A 16,702-nucleotide genomic window follows, 5' to 3' on the forward strand; every position below is an offset into this window, starting at 1 on the left:
CTGTTATCGGCAGGTACTGCCCAACTTAGCTATAGGTAATATCCACTATCGGTCGCGCTTTGGATGCAAATGGAGTGTTTCTTCTCATTGCAGAGAGTAAAAGATCGATATTGGGACTCAAGAACCGATATCGAGATCATTCAAATTAAGATTGCGATGCTACAGTTTTTTGTTAAAACAGCGCTGTCCAAAAAATATCCTTTGTTTCATAGGCTGAATTGCATCTTAAAATAATAGTTGGGGAAAATATCCTTATATAGCTTCTACACACGTACATATAGATTCTATGAATTCTACCAGTCGATGTAAACAGCATCGTGCCATGCATCAGTGCCAAAGCCAAATCAATAAAATGCCATTTGCAAGATGAAAAGAAAAACCTTTGGTCTGAAATGGCAATTCCAGGCATTACATGTGTGCTAGCGGTCAGAAGACATATGAGTTTCAGACATATGTTCACATATGCCTTGACATGATTATCACAAGCACAAGGGGGGTGATGCAACAGTAAAAAGCCTCTCCTAAAGGGTCAGTTTATTGGACACTACGCATCATATAACACATTCTAAAGGATCTGTAGAAACATGCATGGAATGCAGCAGCATGCATAATTTACAATCACAACTAATTAGCATTTCATATTTTCTTTGCAAGTTTTAACCCACTAACAAGTGCTAACAAACGTGAATCCAGTATAGAGTCAATGGGCATTCAAAATGAATCTTTGGCCCATACACATGTCCATATTTTAACATACATGATCTGAACTGCTCATAATTCAGCATAATTTAATGTTTCTTAATAACAATAATCACTGTATTCAAAGGCGTAGATATGGCTCGAACGTGGGGGGAAGCATCTGAATAAATTCCATGTTTTCATTTATCATGTTATAAATACTAGGGGTTGTACTTGCTTGTTTTGATTATTTGGGATGGGGTTAGCACACCCGCCATCCCCCTTGGAATCTACGCCCCTGACTGCAGTCGGAGCTTACCTTTACTTCGTGAATCCTATAATAAACACGAACACGCCAAAGGACGCTCCCAGAATTACTTTCAAAGTGATGACATCATGTATTCTTGCATTTGTCCGTCTTGAGGTCTTTTTATAAAATCCCAAACAGCGCGAAACATTTCAAACGAAACGCACGAACACTAGCGGAATCCGCGAGCGTCCACGCCGGTTCATCACGTTCAGACTGCAGAGACGGAGGATCCCACGCCGTCACAGAGAAGAGGGGGAGGGAACACAAATCCAACGTGGAAACGCCCTCTTTTACTACTAAACAGTCACGAATCACATTAGAATATCCGTAAAACAAAACAGAATGGTCTGTCGTCTTTGTTTTGCTGTATTTCCTTTGAGGAGAATGGCAGTTACAAAAGCATATTACTTAACTCGACCCCCCCTACTGTTGGCCCATATGAGGCGGTCCTTAAGGATGGTTTGATCTGATTGGCTCTCTCACAGTGATGTCACCAGGCAAGGTCGTCCACAGTTATAAATATGATATCGGACCCCACAGCCTGCACTGCGGTGCTCTTATTTTTTACAGACATGTTTAGTGCTTTTGAGTCAAATATATTTCGCGCTTCTGGTCTTTCTGGCTATGTAAACAACTGCTGATGGATGTGTTTCACTGAAGGTCACTCAGTGCTGTACGGTTATACAATAAACAGTCCATAGTTGCGTCTAGTTGATAGTCAACCCAAAATAAATTGTGTTTAAAGGGACAGTACACCCAAAAATGAAAACTCTCATCATATACTCACCCTCATGCCATCCCAGATGTGTTTGACTTTCTTTCTTCTGCAGAACACAAATTAAGATTTTTAGAAGAATATTTCAGCTCTGTAGGTCCATACAATGCAAGTGAATGGTGACCAGAACTTTGAAGCCCAAAAAAGCACATAAATGCAGCATGAAAGTCATTCATACCACTCCAGTGGTTTAATCAGCTATATCTGTAGAGGTGCAGATTTGATGCTGCTGTGTTTTTACTCAGAAGCGTAATAAAATGGTCCATCATTAAGTGTTAATTAACTGTATGTTTGTTAGGATTTCTATGCTGATAAATCTACCACACCAGAAATAATTAAGAAGCTTTTTTCACTTATTTTGGTGAGGCAAGTGGCTTATAATGGGCTTGTTTATCCAGACCAGGTTGCTTGATTCTCTTGCGAGATCTGGAAACACAATTGGTATTTCACTCACTCCTTAGTGGAGTACTGTCATTTTAAAAATAATGTTATTAACCGTTCTTTTATTCTGTTCTAACTGGTTACCATTTCAAAGGAGGCAGCGGACGTTTTGAAGAGGAATGAAAAAAATACAGTTTTTGCTCAGAACGAACCGAAATGAAAAATATTTAATTTTAGTCCCTGATATTTAACTCCTTTTTTACTATCAATCTCCACTTTCACTTTCACTTCCACGCTCTTCTTCTTTTGTTTATGGTGATTCACGTTCTTTGTGCATATCGCCACCAATTGGGCAGGGAGGAGAATTTATAGTAAAAAAGGACTTAAATATTGATCTGTTTCTCACCCACACCTATCATATCACTTCAGAAGACATGGATTAAACCACTGGAGTCTTATGGATTACTTTCATGCTGCATTTATGTGCTTTTTTGAGCTTCAAAATTTTGATCACCTTGGACCCTTTTTTTTTCCTTCTCTTAGCAGCTGTATTATAAACATCACTGCATATGAGATAACTAGTTTTTTGAAAACTATCTCCATGGTAACATAACACAAAGTTTACTGTTATACATTTACACTCATTAATGAAACAAGTGCAAACATAAAAAGGTTTGCTAGATTTGCGCTGCTAAATAATTTGGATATGCTGTTTCTCACCCACACCTATCATATCTCTTCAGAAGACATGGAATAAACCACTGGAGTGGTATGAATGACTTTCATGCTGCCTTTATGTGCTTTTTGAAGCTTCAAAATTCTGGTCACCATTCACTTGCATTGTAAGGATCTAAAGAGCTGAAATATTCTTCTAAAAATCTTCATTTGTGTTCTGCAGAAGAAAGAGCGTCACACACATCTGGGATAATCAAGAGGGTGAGTGAATGATGAGAGAGTTTTCATTTTTGGGTGTACTGTCCCTTTAAATTCATGATTTTCCCATAGACATAGATAATCAGTGGCTTCCTAAAAGCATGATCATAGAGGGTAAAAAAGAAAATACATCATCAGTGTCTATGGTTATGTCTCTGAGGGTTAAAACGGCACCAAAATGTCATGTCTAATGATCTAGAACAAATTCAAGTGAGCTTTATAACCAAGCAAATCATTACTGCACTACATATATCTCAGTACAAATGGCAATGACAGTCATTCACAGCACTTATTTGAAGTTGCACAGTGATTTGCATGTGTCTTATTGACTTAACCTTATACTGACTACAAAAGCAGCATTTTCAGGTTTCGGACACAGCCAGTGTGTCATCCTGCAAAGCATGCTCGGGACAGGGAGCGGCCAGTGTCCTCTGTGGCAATTTAAATAGCTGTGGTTAGGGCGCACTGAACCACTATGACCCATTCTGTCCAGTCTTATGGAGATATAAAGGAAAGCTGTTTGAGAACATGGAGTTCACATGGAGTTTGGTTTTCCCAACAAAACAGTGGCCCAGTAAAGGTGAGGACGTCTTATAAAAAGTTGTGCTTGTTTTACTGACAGACTTAAAACAAGTTGGTTTGGTTGTGTTGACAAGCTTTAAGCAAACATCTGTAACTCACATAAGAATAAACAGCACTGCAGCAGGACTTGACGAAAGACTTGAGATGATTTATGAAAACACAGACCGTTGGGAAGTCCTCTAATGCAACTGAAGCATTCGCATCTGATGAACTCTAAACGTTAAAACAACGTATATGAGTATAATTCTGTAACATGTGTTCTAATGAACACAATGTAAAGTGATGGAAGGGTACGGTGACTGCTCTTGAACCTGACTCAAGATAACTTGGTAAAAATATCCACCTATCTGCTGATGAACGACTTGCTTGAGGTGTTTGTTGGCAAGCGGATAGGGTTAGATCGTATGCCTACACATGGAGAAAACCTCTCTTTGGGTGTCCTTATAATACTCACTGAACACACATTCATGACCGTTGATTGACCTGCGATTGCAGCACAACAGTTGCAATAGTCTGGAGGTTTGAACAATTCAGACTTGATCGATTTTCATAGTGAACGCACACTTTTATAGCAGCGTTTCGCCTACGGGTCAATGACAAATCAGGGTGTATGAGGCGATAAAGATAAAAAATAAATCTAGTTTAAAAACACACGTGTCAAGTTCATAGAAATGAATCTTTGTGTTCAATTAGGTTTCACACATTTTATAAAAATAAATGCATTTATGTTTTATTTATATAAATTATTGTATTAAAAGTGTCATTTGGTGTTACCATCAAGAAAAATATTTGTTACTTTTTTTTTTATACATTTTTTTTTTGTTTGTTTTTAAGGTTAATTCATATTTTTTTATACATTTTTTTTTTTTTTTTTTTTTTAAGGTTAATTCATATTTTTTTTATACATTTTTTTTTTTTTTTTTTAAGGTTAATTCATATTTTTTTTATACATTTTTTTTTTTTTTTTTAAGGTTAATTCATATTTTTTTTATACATTTTTTTTTTTTTTTTTTTTAAGGTTAATTCATATTTTTTTATACATTTTTTTTTTTTTTAAGGTTAATTCATATTTTTTTATACATTTTTTTTTTTTTTAAGGTTAATTCATATTTTTTTTTTTATACATTTTTTTTTTTTTTTTTTTTTTAAGGTTAATTCATATTTTTTTTATACATTTTTTTTTTTTTTTTTTAAGGTTAATTCATATTTTTTTTATACATTTGTTTTTTTTTAAGGTTAATTCATATTTTTTTTATACATTTTTTTTTTTTTTTTTTTTTTTTTAAGGTTAATTCATATTTTTTTATACATTTTTTTTTTTTTTATTTTTTTTTTTTAAGGTTAATTCATATTTTTTTATACATTTTTTATTTTTTTTTTAAGGTTAATTCATATTTTTTTATACATTTTTTTATTTATTTTTTATTTTTTTTAAGGTTAATTCATATTTTTTTATACATTTTTTTATTTATTTTTTATTTTTTTTAAGGTTAATTCATATTTTTTTTATAAATTTTCTTTTTTTTTTTTTTTTAAGGTTAATTCATATTTTTTTTATACATTTTTTTTTTTTTTTTTTTTAAGGTTAATTCATATTTTTTTTATTTTAAGAAACATATTTATAATTTTTTTTTTTACAAATATCATATGTTTTTGAGTCAATAATATTAATACATTTATGCTTTATTTATATAAATTATTGTATTAAAAGTCTCATTTGGTGTTACCATCAAGAAAAATATTATATAATATTAAATAATATTTTTTAAGGTTAATTCATATTTTTTTTATTTTAAGAAACATATTTATAATTTTTTTTTTACAAATATCATATGTTTTTGAGTCAATAATATTAATGCATTTTTCTGAGAGTTACTTCAAATGACCTGAACAAAATGTGCCTTTTCATAAAAATCTCTATATACCGTGTATATACAGTATATATATATATATATATATATATAAAATAAAATGTGAACCTGCATATTAATTACACCACCTGATTTTGATTTGGTAGACAAACATTTTTCAAATATTAATAATATTATAAAACAAGCATTTCCTTGCTTTTTTAAATGCATTTATTTATTTATTTATATATGCATTTATTTTTAGGAATGAATAAATAAAGATTATTCTGTACTGCTCGTGAAAACATATTAGCTTTTATTGAGGCGTTTAATGAGATTTCTTTTGGACAGTTTTCGAACCACATGAAATTTTTTTTAACTTTTAGCCTCAGAAATTTTTTTTAAAAATGAGTTCGAAAACACGTTCATCATAATAGAGGTCTGATGTGAATTGCATTTTCAATGTATTTTTGAATAACTTAAAATGAGTCACGTGACTTACAATAACTATGTTTCCATCCAAAGATTTTTTGCAAAAAAAAATGTAGGGCATCAAAATAAAGCTGATGGAAACGCCCATTATCGCTAAAATGTCACAAATGTCGACATAATATGTCCTGAAAAACTGGTTTGGAAACACTTTTTGTCGATAAAATTGGCATTAACGCAAAAATGTAGTTTCGCATGACAGAGTTTGCGCCAATCTTTAGCCTGTGTTACCATGACGACAGTATTGAAAGCCAATTTATTATACGTGATTATGGATTGATCTTTACGTCATAAAGAGCCGATCTGCAAACGTGACACTTCCAGGAGTGCAACACAAATATCTCGTATCATGCACCGGTCATCAACAAGTACAAGGAGAACAAATGAATGAACACTGTTTGTGATTAATTTAATCGCTGCATCCGTTTATTTATTAAAGTTGCTTTTACACACCGTTCACAATAATAGACGGCAGTCACAGAATTACCAACAAAGCATAAAACATCATTTCTGTGCACAAAGATGTTTTACATTAAGAATAAATACACAATACTGGAGAAAAGTAATAAAGTTTTTAACACTTACAGCCCAATTCTATTAAATTATTGTTTAGTTTTACTTTTGAAAAAATGCCGGCAAAATTCTCTATTAAATTAAATAAATTACCAAACGAAAAAAAGCATTAAATTAAAAAAATAAATATATAAAATATATATGTTTAGACCTATAAATGCCTTTTCTTTACACAAACTTAAATGATCTTTACTCTGTTGATGAATAAAGTCGTCTGAATGACTCTCAGAATGTTCTAGACTTTTCTCAAGACTATCAGAACTATTTGTCCAATGCCAAGATCACTTTCAGAAAACAGCTTTTGAACATTTAAAACATTTAAATACTTTAAATAAAATACATTTGAGATGATGATCATGTTCAGTTGGTGGTTAAAGTCACTGGAGAAATCTGCGGGACATGATGCAGTTGTGATGGTGATGCTTTAGATCAGATGATTAAAATATTGAATATGAGGAATGTATCATATATGTAACACTGATATTACACGCATCAATGTTTCTTTAATATCTGTCACACATCATTAAAACATCCGAGATGATCCTGATACTGACACTGAAAGTTTCTCCAATACTTGCTGCAGCTTGAACAGGGTCATGACGATCTGCTTTCAGGTTGTAACCGATGGCAACCTGTGATAGGTGCAACATCAGGACCGATATTACAGTCCCATCAGAAGAGCAACAGCTCCCGATTGATTGCAATTCCTACAATACAGGCAGAAGACGACAAATGTCGCAATTTAATTGTTTTGCATTTTCACTTTGTCGATAATAAAATAGCACGAAAGGTGGATGGAAACTAGGCTAGTGGCGGTACTATTCTATTACTGTAGATACCGACACTTCATTTTGATCATTGCAATAAATTGATTTGAAATAAATAAAGAATAAAGAAACCTGCCGGGCAGGTTTTCGATTTTCGAAAATCGAAAAGGTCTCAACTCATATTTAAGGATCAGGATGGTCTCTTTTGACTTGAGCCAGCAAGCAACCATCTAGCAACCATTTATGATATACCCTAGCAACACCCTAGTAACCACACAAATGACCATGCAAGATTGAGACTATTGTTTTATCAACTCGTAAACGGGTCAAAAGTGGCCTGAACATAACCGAAGAGGGTGCAATAAATACATACGGTACATTTAACGTCTCTGTAATCCTAAAAATACCTCATTCCATTACCACTTTAAATCTGCCGTTTTGCATTTTTACTCAATTTTCCAGCTCCATCCCACTCACAGTTATAGATATACCATCCCACTTACTGCAGATTGTCATAACTAAATTTAAGCATTTCTCCTTTTCCACATTGTTCTCAGATGCTGGCCAGATAACAGACACACGGCGTCACTGATGTGCCGGTCCAGAACATTCTTCAGTAGAGACGTCATATTCTAAGATGTTCAGTATAGAGACCTGTGGTTCCCCTCTAAAATGCATTTTGGTTAAAATGAAGCGATCACTAATTAGGTCATTGTTGCAGAGCACCTAGTACGATCATTTGAGGGGTTTCAACATACAATCTAAATTAGCCATTTATAAGGCGTAACTTCTCAGCCAACAACTAGACACAGTTCACATCTGTTGGGCATTACTGAGCAATGGACAAAACATCATTGACGGATGAGTATCAGAACAAAAGACTTCATCTACAGGGTGAATCAAACCATGAGAGAACAAATGCATACTGTATTTTATCATGAATTAATAAATCACGGGACTTGGTGACTACAGACCCGTCGCTCTGACGTCTGTGGTTATGAAGTCGTTTGAGGGACTGGTGTTGGACCACCTGAATGACATCACTGGACCCCTGCTGGACCCCGAGCAAACAGGTCTGTGGATGATGCTGTCAATATGGGACTGCATTATATCCTGCAACACCTCGACAGATCTGGGACTTATGCAAGGATCCTATTTGTGGACTTCAGTTCAGCCTTCAATACCACCATGCCTGATCTTCTCTCAGTCAAACTGACCCAGCTCTCCGTGCACACCCCACTCCGTGCTTTCTGACAGATAGTGAGACTGAGGAAACTCACATCTGGGACCCTTAATATTAGCACTGGTGCTTCTCAGGGATGCGTTCTGTTCTTCACCCCTCTGTCAAGCTCCTGAAGTTTGCAGACGACACCACGATCATCGGCCTCATCCGTGACGGTGACGAGTCCGCACACAGATGGGAGGTCGATCCGCTGGCTGTCTGGTGCAATCACAACAACCTTGAGCTGAACACGCTCAAAACAGTGGAGATGATGATGGACTTCAGGAGAAATCCCCCCGCACCCATCCTGAACAACACTGTGGCAGAGCTGGAGTTATTCAGGTTCCTGGGCACTACCATCTCTCAGGACCTGAAGCGGGACACCCACATAGACCCACATACGTCCTTCGCCAGCCGAAGAAGTTCAACCCAGTTCTACTCGGCCATCATTGAGTCTGTCCTGTGTACATCTATAACTGTCTGGTTTGGTTCAGCCACCAAATCAGACCGAAGGAGACTACAACGGACAGTCGGGACTGCTGAGAGGCAGGATCGGTTATCTGGCATACCGGGCATTTTCCCGGTGGGCTGATGCACTTTAGGGCCGATCCAGCGGGGACTGGCCATTGGGAAAACCGAGAAAGCCGGTGGGTGGTCCGTGAAACGGGCGGAGATAAGTTAAAACGAGCCGCCGCGTTTTGCAATACTAACCACAAAACACTGCCGCAATGTGCAGAAAAGGACAGCGAACACCCCCCTTGTGCCAGTTGCTATGTAAAGTCCGGGACGATTTCTCTTCCCAATCCAGTCCTGCTGAGAGCATATATATATATATATATATATATAAACGTCTATACCGAGTAAAAAATTGCTGTACATTTACGGCCAAATTCTTACATTAATCTACTTTGATTCTTTCTGTGGAAAAATCGTTTGCTGTTAGAAATGTTGCATTCTGGGAGATCAACAGCAGGCTCACTGTTAACATACTAGTTTTACAGTAAAAAGCTGTTGTATGAAAGGCATTAGGGGAAAATGAACGTTTAAAATCATGATATCATCTTGGCGAAAGCTACAGTGACATTTTGAAACGTATTTCATAAAACCACACATGAAAATGTTCCTTTGTGGCACATGATTAGTGTTCGGCCTTCACTTAAATAAATAAAGAATAAATAAAATCAAGCTTTGAAGCACTGCACGTATTAAATGTACACTGTTGCCAGGATTGAACTGTGTATTTTATGAAAACCAACAACCCATACACAATAAAATAACACAATAACATGTGGCAATAGTGATGCATTACACATAAAAAAGAGCAAAAACAGAGAAGGATATTTCAGCAAATTGAGCGTTTGATGTTTTTGAACTTACAGAATAACACATGTTCACGAGACACACGCAGATATCAACTCTCATCAAACAAACGCAACAGTGGTGACAATTAACAAACATACTTTTACGTTAAAAAGTAAAAGCCGAACATTAAAATACAAGTAACTTAGACTTCAACAAAAACAATGTCAAAATAAACCAGTAAATAGTCATTTCTTCATGCTGCAATGCATGCTGGGAACTTAGCTGTTAATTTCAACAACAGCAGATAGTCTGTTTATGTCTTTTACAGCTATATGCAGCTAAATTACAGTTGTTTACTGTAGCTATAAAAACAGTATCTAGCTGTTCATTTCAGCAACAGCAAGACACTGTTCATTTTACAGTAACATGCTGGAAACCCTGCTGCTAGTTCTTTACTGTTTCTTGACAACAACATTTTAACAGTGTATATACAGTATATATATATATATATATATATATATATATATATATATATATATATATATATATATATATATATATATATATATATATATATATATATGTATATATATTATTATTATTATGTAAAACATTTATATATATATATATATATATATATATATATATATATATATATATATAATTTTTTACATAATAATATTAATAATAATTGTAAATAATATTAATAGAATATATATATATATATATATATATATATACAATAATAATAATATATATTTATTATTATTATGTAAATATCATATATATAATTTTCTATTAATTATTTACACTTTACAATTATTATTATTATTATTATTATGCAAATTAAATTATATATACTAAACTAAATTACATTATAATAATAATATTTTTAAACATAATACTAATAATATATATATATTACATAATATTAATAATAATATATATATATTTCTTTACATAATATATATATGTATATAGTATTATTATTATTATGTAAAAATTATATTATTATTATTATTATGTCAAATAAAAAAATAAATATATATATATATATATATATATATATATATATATATATATATATATATATATTATTATGTAAAACATATTATTATTATTATGTAATTTTGTTTATATATATATATATATATGTATAATTTTCTTTACATAATAATAATAATAATTGTAAATGATATTAATAGAAAATTATATATATATATAAACATTTTGACAATAATAATAATAATAATATATATATATATGTAAAGAAATATATATAATATATATATATATATATTATTAATATTATGTAAAAAATATCATTATTTGAATGTACTTTTGTTTATATATAATTTATTTTACATAATAATAATAATTATTGTAAATAATATTAATAGAAAATTATATATATCATATTTACATAATAATAATAATATATATATATATATATATATATATATATATATATATATATATATATTTTTTTTTTTTTTTTTTACATAGCTCATTCCTAATTACATATGCAAGCATTTTTTATTTTATTGTAATAATTTAAATATATTATTAATAATAACATAATCATTAACTGACCCTGATTTCTTTAATGATATGCATTAAATCACATGCATCTAAATGTTACATAATCTCACATGTTTCATATACAGCTCATCTGTACATTGAATTTGAATGATCTATACATTACCAAATATTCTTTCACATAATCTTCACATTCAATGGTTTTATTGTCTACATCAATCTCCCTGTAACATCATTATGATGTTTCGCCATCACAAGGACATTTCACATATGGATGTTCTCCATCAGAACAGGCTGACCCAGAACTGTGATTATATTCGGCACAGTAGATCTGCTAATTAAACTGAGCACACGAGGCCCAGGAGAAACCAGTGCTTCCAACACAACAGAAGAACCCGAGCTGGTTGATCCACCTGTATTGTTCCAGACAGAGAGCCAATATCTCTCCAACGACTGTTTGCTGCATTCACACACCACACTGTGTTCCCTGCATCGCATATGCAAATGATGATGTCATCCATCACAAAAGCAAGAGTAAAACAGCATAAAGAAGCAAGTCAACAGCACTTACTGGGATCTCTGACAGCTTTCTCCTCTTGCTCTCTTTCCTCTTCTCACAACAGCCAGATACAGGCTGGACCAGTGTTGGTTACCATGGTTACTGGAAGGGGGACGTGTCACGTGATCCAGAGGCAAAGCAAGCGGTGCCCCTCCTCCCTGCAATGTCACTGGCTTTCCTCTCGATTACAAAGAAAATTCTCCCTGTGAACACACAATGGGCATCTTGAGGAGGTGGGTGTGGCAAAGGGATGGTTCAGGCACAAACTACACCTTCTGTCTTCACTCACCCTAATGTATCTTCTGTAGGACACTGAATGTCCTGTTCATATTTAACCCATGTTCAATGCAAAGATAGTTAAAGTTATATAGTTTGCACAGCCTTAATTTAGGACATTAGAATATACATTATTTTTGAGGACACTCGAGCACATTTTAGCCTGTATTATGATTTGTATTACCATAGTGCATCTGCATGTTTACTGTCTATTGTTTTTAATGATGATTCTCATGACTGAAAACAATCTCTTTTTTTGTGCAACAGAAAAAAATTATTTAGGTCAAATAAAGTTTTTTTTTTTTAGGGCCATTACGATTTTTTGTTTACATCTGACAGTTACAAACATTTTACCCCCCAATTATCATTACATTAAAAATAAACATATTTGTGAAAAAATAAAAAATAAAACATAATTAAAATTGTAAAGAATGTATTCATCATAGTGGTTCTCCCTTGGTACTGCCGTTCCTTTTCGCTGATTATAATTTAAAAAAAATAATTATTTTTTATTTCATTTTTAATTACAATTATAGCTACGCTTTATTTTACAGGGTCCTTGTTACACATATTGCATGTATTGATTATAGTTTTAACAGTAAATCGTGCTTAATTACAAATAACTAACCCGAAACCAACCCAAAACCAACCTTAAATCTAAACCTAATGTAAGTACATGCTGTTAATTAGTAATAATCAGTAATTACTTGTGTAATTACACTGTAACAAGGACACTGTAAATTAAGGTCATAATTATAATAAAAAATAATAAATAAATGTTAAAAATTATAATCAGCAAAAATGAAAGGCAGTAGTGAGAACCACTATAATGTGCCCAATTTATTTATTTTTTATAGTGCGGAAATGATAATTGAGAGGTAAAATGTTTGTAACAGTCAGACTTAAAAAAAATCTCAATGTGCCTAATATTAGGCTTTATTTTCCATATGCAAAACAATGTATTCTTTGATTCTTTTGCTTTTGGAATAAAACACACATTTTTGACATTTTCTTAACAGATTTCGTGAGAATCTCCCAATTTGAGCCAATGAGAACAAGGGCAGACATCACGATTTTCATTAAATTAAAAATAAAGTGCTAAAACATGCAAACAACCTGCTAAACATTGCTAGCAATAACTAACAACATGCTAAATAATGCTAGCAATAACTAGCAACATGCTAGAAACATGCTAAAGAACGCTATCAATAACTAGCAACATGCCAAATAATGCTAGCAATAACTAGCAACATGCTAAAGAATGCTAGCAATAACTAACAACATGCTAACAACATGGTACCAACATGCTAAATAATGCTAGCAATAACTAACAACATGCTAGAAACATGCTAAAGAACGCTATCAATAACTAACAACATGCTAAATAATGCTAGCAATAACTAGCAACATGCTAAAGACTGCTAGCAATAACTAACAACATGCTAACAACATGCTAAAGAATGCTAGCAATAACGAGCAACATGTTAACAACATGATAACAACATGGTACCAACATGCTAAATAATGCTAGAAATAACTAGCAAAACCTGTTTAAGAATGCTAACAATAACTATCAACATGAAAGCAACATGCTAAATAATGCTAGCAATATCTAACAACTTGTTAAAGAATACTAGCAATAACTAACAACATGCTACCAACATGCTAAATAATGCTAGCAATAACTAACAACGTGCTAAAGAATGCTAACAATAACTAGCATCATGATAAAAACATTCTAAAGAATGTTAGCAATATCTAATAACATGCTAAAGAATACTAGCAATAATTAACAACATGTTAGCAACATGCTAAATAATGCTAGCAATAACTAACAACATGATAAAGAATGCTAGCAATAACTAGCAACATGCTAGCAATATGCTAAAGAATACTAGCAATAACTAACAACATACTAACAAAATGTTAAAAATGCTTAACTAGTAACATGCCATCAACAACATGCCATCAACATGCTAAAGAATGCTAGCAATAACTAGCAACATGCTAACAAAATGCTAACAACATGCTAAATAATGCTATCAATAACTAGCAAAACATGCTAAAGAATGCTAGAAATAACTATCAACATGTTAAAAACATGCTAAAGAATGCTAGCAATAACTAGCAACATGCTAAAGAATGTTAGCAATATCTAACAACATGCTAAAGAATATTAGCAATAACTAACAACATGCTAGCAACATGCTAAATAATGCTAGCAATAACAACATGCTAAAGAATGCTAGCAATAACTAACAACATACTAACAACATGCTAAAGAATGCTAGCAATATCTTACAACATGCTAAAGAATACTAGCAATAACTAACAACATGCTAGCAACATGCTAAATAATGCTAGTAATAACTAACAACATGCTAAAGAATGCTAGCAATATCTAGCAACATACTAACAACATGCTAAAGAATGCTAGCAATATCTAGCAACATACTAACAACATGCTAAAGAATACTAGCAATAACTAACAACATAATAGCAACATGCTAAAAATACTTAACTAGTAACATGCCATCAACGCCTAGCTTGTGCTTTTAAAAAAATATATAATCAAATGAAAGGCAATACTAAGGGAGAACAACTACAATGTATACATTCTTTACAATTCTAATAATAATATATACAGACAGACAGACAGACAGACAGACAGACAGATAGATAGATAGACAGATAGACAGATAGACAGACAGACAGATAGATAGATAGATAGATAGATAGATAGATAGATAGATAGATAGATAGATAGATAGATAGATAGATAGATAGATAGATAGATAGATAGATAGATAGAGACCAGAACAATCTTCCAAATGTACCTGTTGCATTCACATCACAAAGAAAGTCATATGAATTTGGAACAACATGAGGGTGAGCACATGATTAAAGAATTAGTATTTTTTGGGTGAAGTGTCCCTTTAATCTTGACTCAACTCAGCTGTGTTGACGCCTTGTGGTGTATAAAATCTTTGGGCAGCAGGCTGCCAGGATACAGAAATAACACACAAAAACACAGACATGCATTCCTGCACCCTCCCAAGTGCAGCAGCTTGACCCATTGGCCACGAGCTCACACTCATGCAGAGAAGGGTTATTTAAATCACCACAGACACGGGACAGATGCAGCGGCGTTCCTCTCTGGACTGATGGCTGAATGTGAGATTTGAGAGATCTTACATGATGCGTGCAAACTTAGGCACAGTTATGAAAAGCAGCTCACTGTAGCTGACATAATACTGCTTCATATGAGCTATTTGAAGATTTCTGCTGTGATCCACTGGCCTGTGACTGGAAACTGTCCACAACATGTCAATATCCAGGTCACATTACACCTCACAATCTAAAGAAAATATATATAAAATTATATGAATTGAAATAAAAATCTTCCTTAAAAAAAAAAAAAAAAAATTTGTTCCATTGTCACAAAAAAAGAGCCTTTTTAAGACCCTTTTATCCATGAATTTTTAATTTAAATGTAATTAAAATGTTGCCATTTTAAAGTTTTCCTGTTCGCCAAATTTTTTAGTTTGTTTATGTTTAAAGGAATATTCCAGGTTCAGTTCAAGTTAAGCACAACCAAAAGCATTTTTACCACAAAAACATTATTTCGACTCGTCCCTCCTTTTCTTTAATAAAAGCACAAATGTGTGTTCCAGTGAGACACTTCCAATGGAAGTCAATGGGGTTTAATCTGTAAACATTCAAATACTGTTTCACAAGTATAGACACAAGAGATAAACAATATGTGTGTTAACATGATTTTACTGTCATTAAATCACGAACTAACCGCATCTGAGTGAAGTTATAGACAATTAAACAACTCTGTTGCCATGACGACGCAACACCATAAAACTTGTAATCCCGGTAAGCGATTTTATGTTAACAAGAATAATGTTTTGCGGATGTACTTTTAAACAATTTTCATTTTTTTACATTTTTGCCCCTATTTACTTCCAATGTTAGTACCTTATTGCAACCGCGACATTTGCATTTGTTTTTTAAATATAGGTGGTGTTTTTAAAGATTTCCTGTTTCAGTGGCATACCCAAAATTAAAGGTTTATAACAAAAACAAACAAACAAAAACAAGGAGGGTCAAGTGTTTGTTATCACTGATAAGAAAACCTTTCACTATTTTTAATAATATAGATTATGATACATTCTGAGACTCTCAGACTGTGCCAAAAATGTACTTTTTTATCTTATTTTTAAGATTTTCTACTTTAACGAATTTTGTCTTGATACGACAAAGCAATTAAAAACTATTTATCATAGTGACCAAAAGCATCTCCAAACAAATAAAAGATAATAATTGTACATAAGAACTAATTACACATGCAAACACAACAATGACTAAAGGTTTGCATAGCATGCAGACATGATTTTAGTCATGAGATTTCACAGAATGAGTTTCATTCTGTGTCATTTGAGTCATCATTGAGTCTGTGT

General features: G+C 32.8%; 1 protein-coding gene across 5 annotated transcripts in view; it reads right to left on the bottom strand.

The window, feature by feature from the left end:
- mical3a (microtubule associated monooxygenase, calponin and LIM domain containing 3a) overlaps window positions 1-1,413 on the bottom strand; it is a 117,854-nt gene extending 116,441 nt beyond the window's left edge. For 2 of the 5 annotated variants that reach the window (XM_052152916.1, XM_052152911.1), the window contains exon 1: window positions 998-1,408. The gene's annotated coding sequence lies outside the window, so the exon portion shown is untranslated. Of the gene's footprint in view, window positions 1-997 lie in introns of all 5 variants that reach the window. The other 3 variants (XM_052152914.1, XM_052152912.1, XM_052152915.1) reach the window with 3 other exon arrangements.
- Window positions 1,414-16,702: the final 15,289 nt, after the last annotated feature.

Source organism: Xyrauchen texanus, chromosome 21 (assembly GCF_025860055.1).
Source record: "Xyrauchen texanus isolate HMW12.3.18 chromosome 21, RBS_HiC_50CHRs, whole genome shotgun sequence".
Taxonomy (NCBI): Eukaryota; Metazoa; Chordata; class Actinopteri; order Cypriniformes; family Catostomidae; genus Xyrauchen; species Xyrauchen texanus.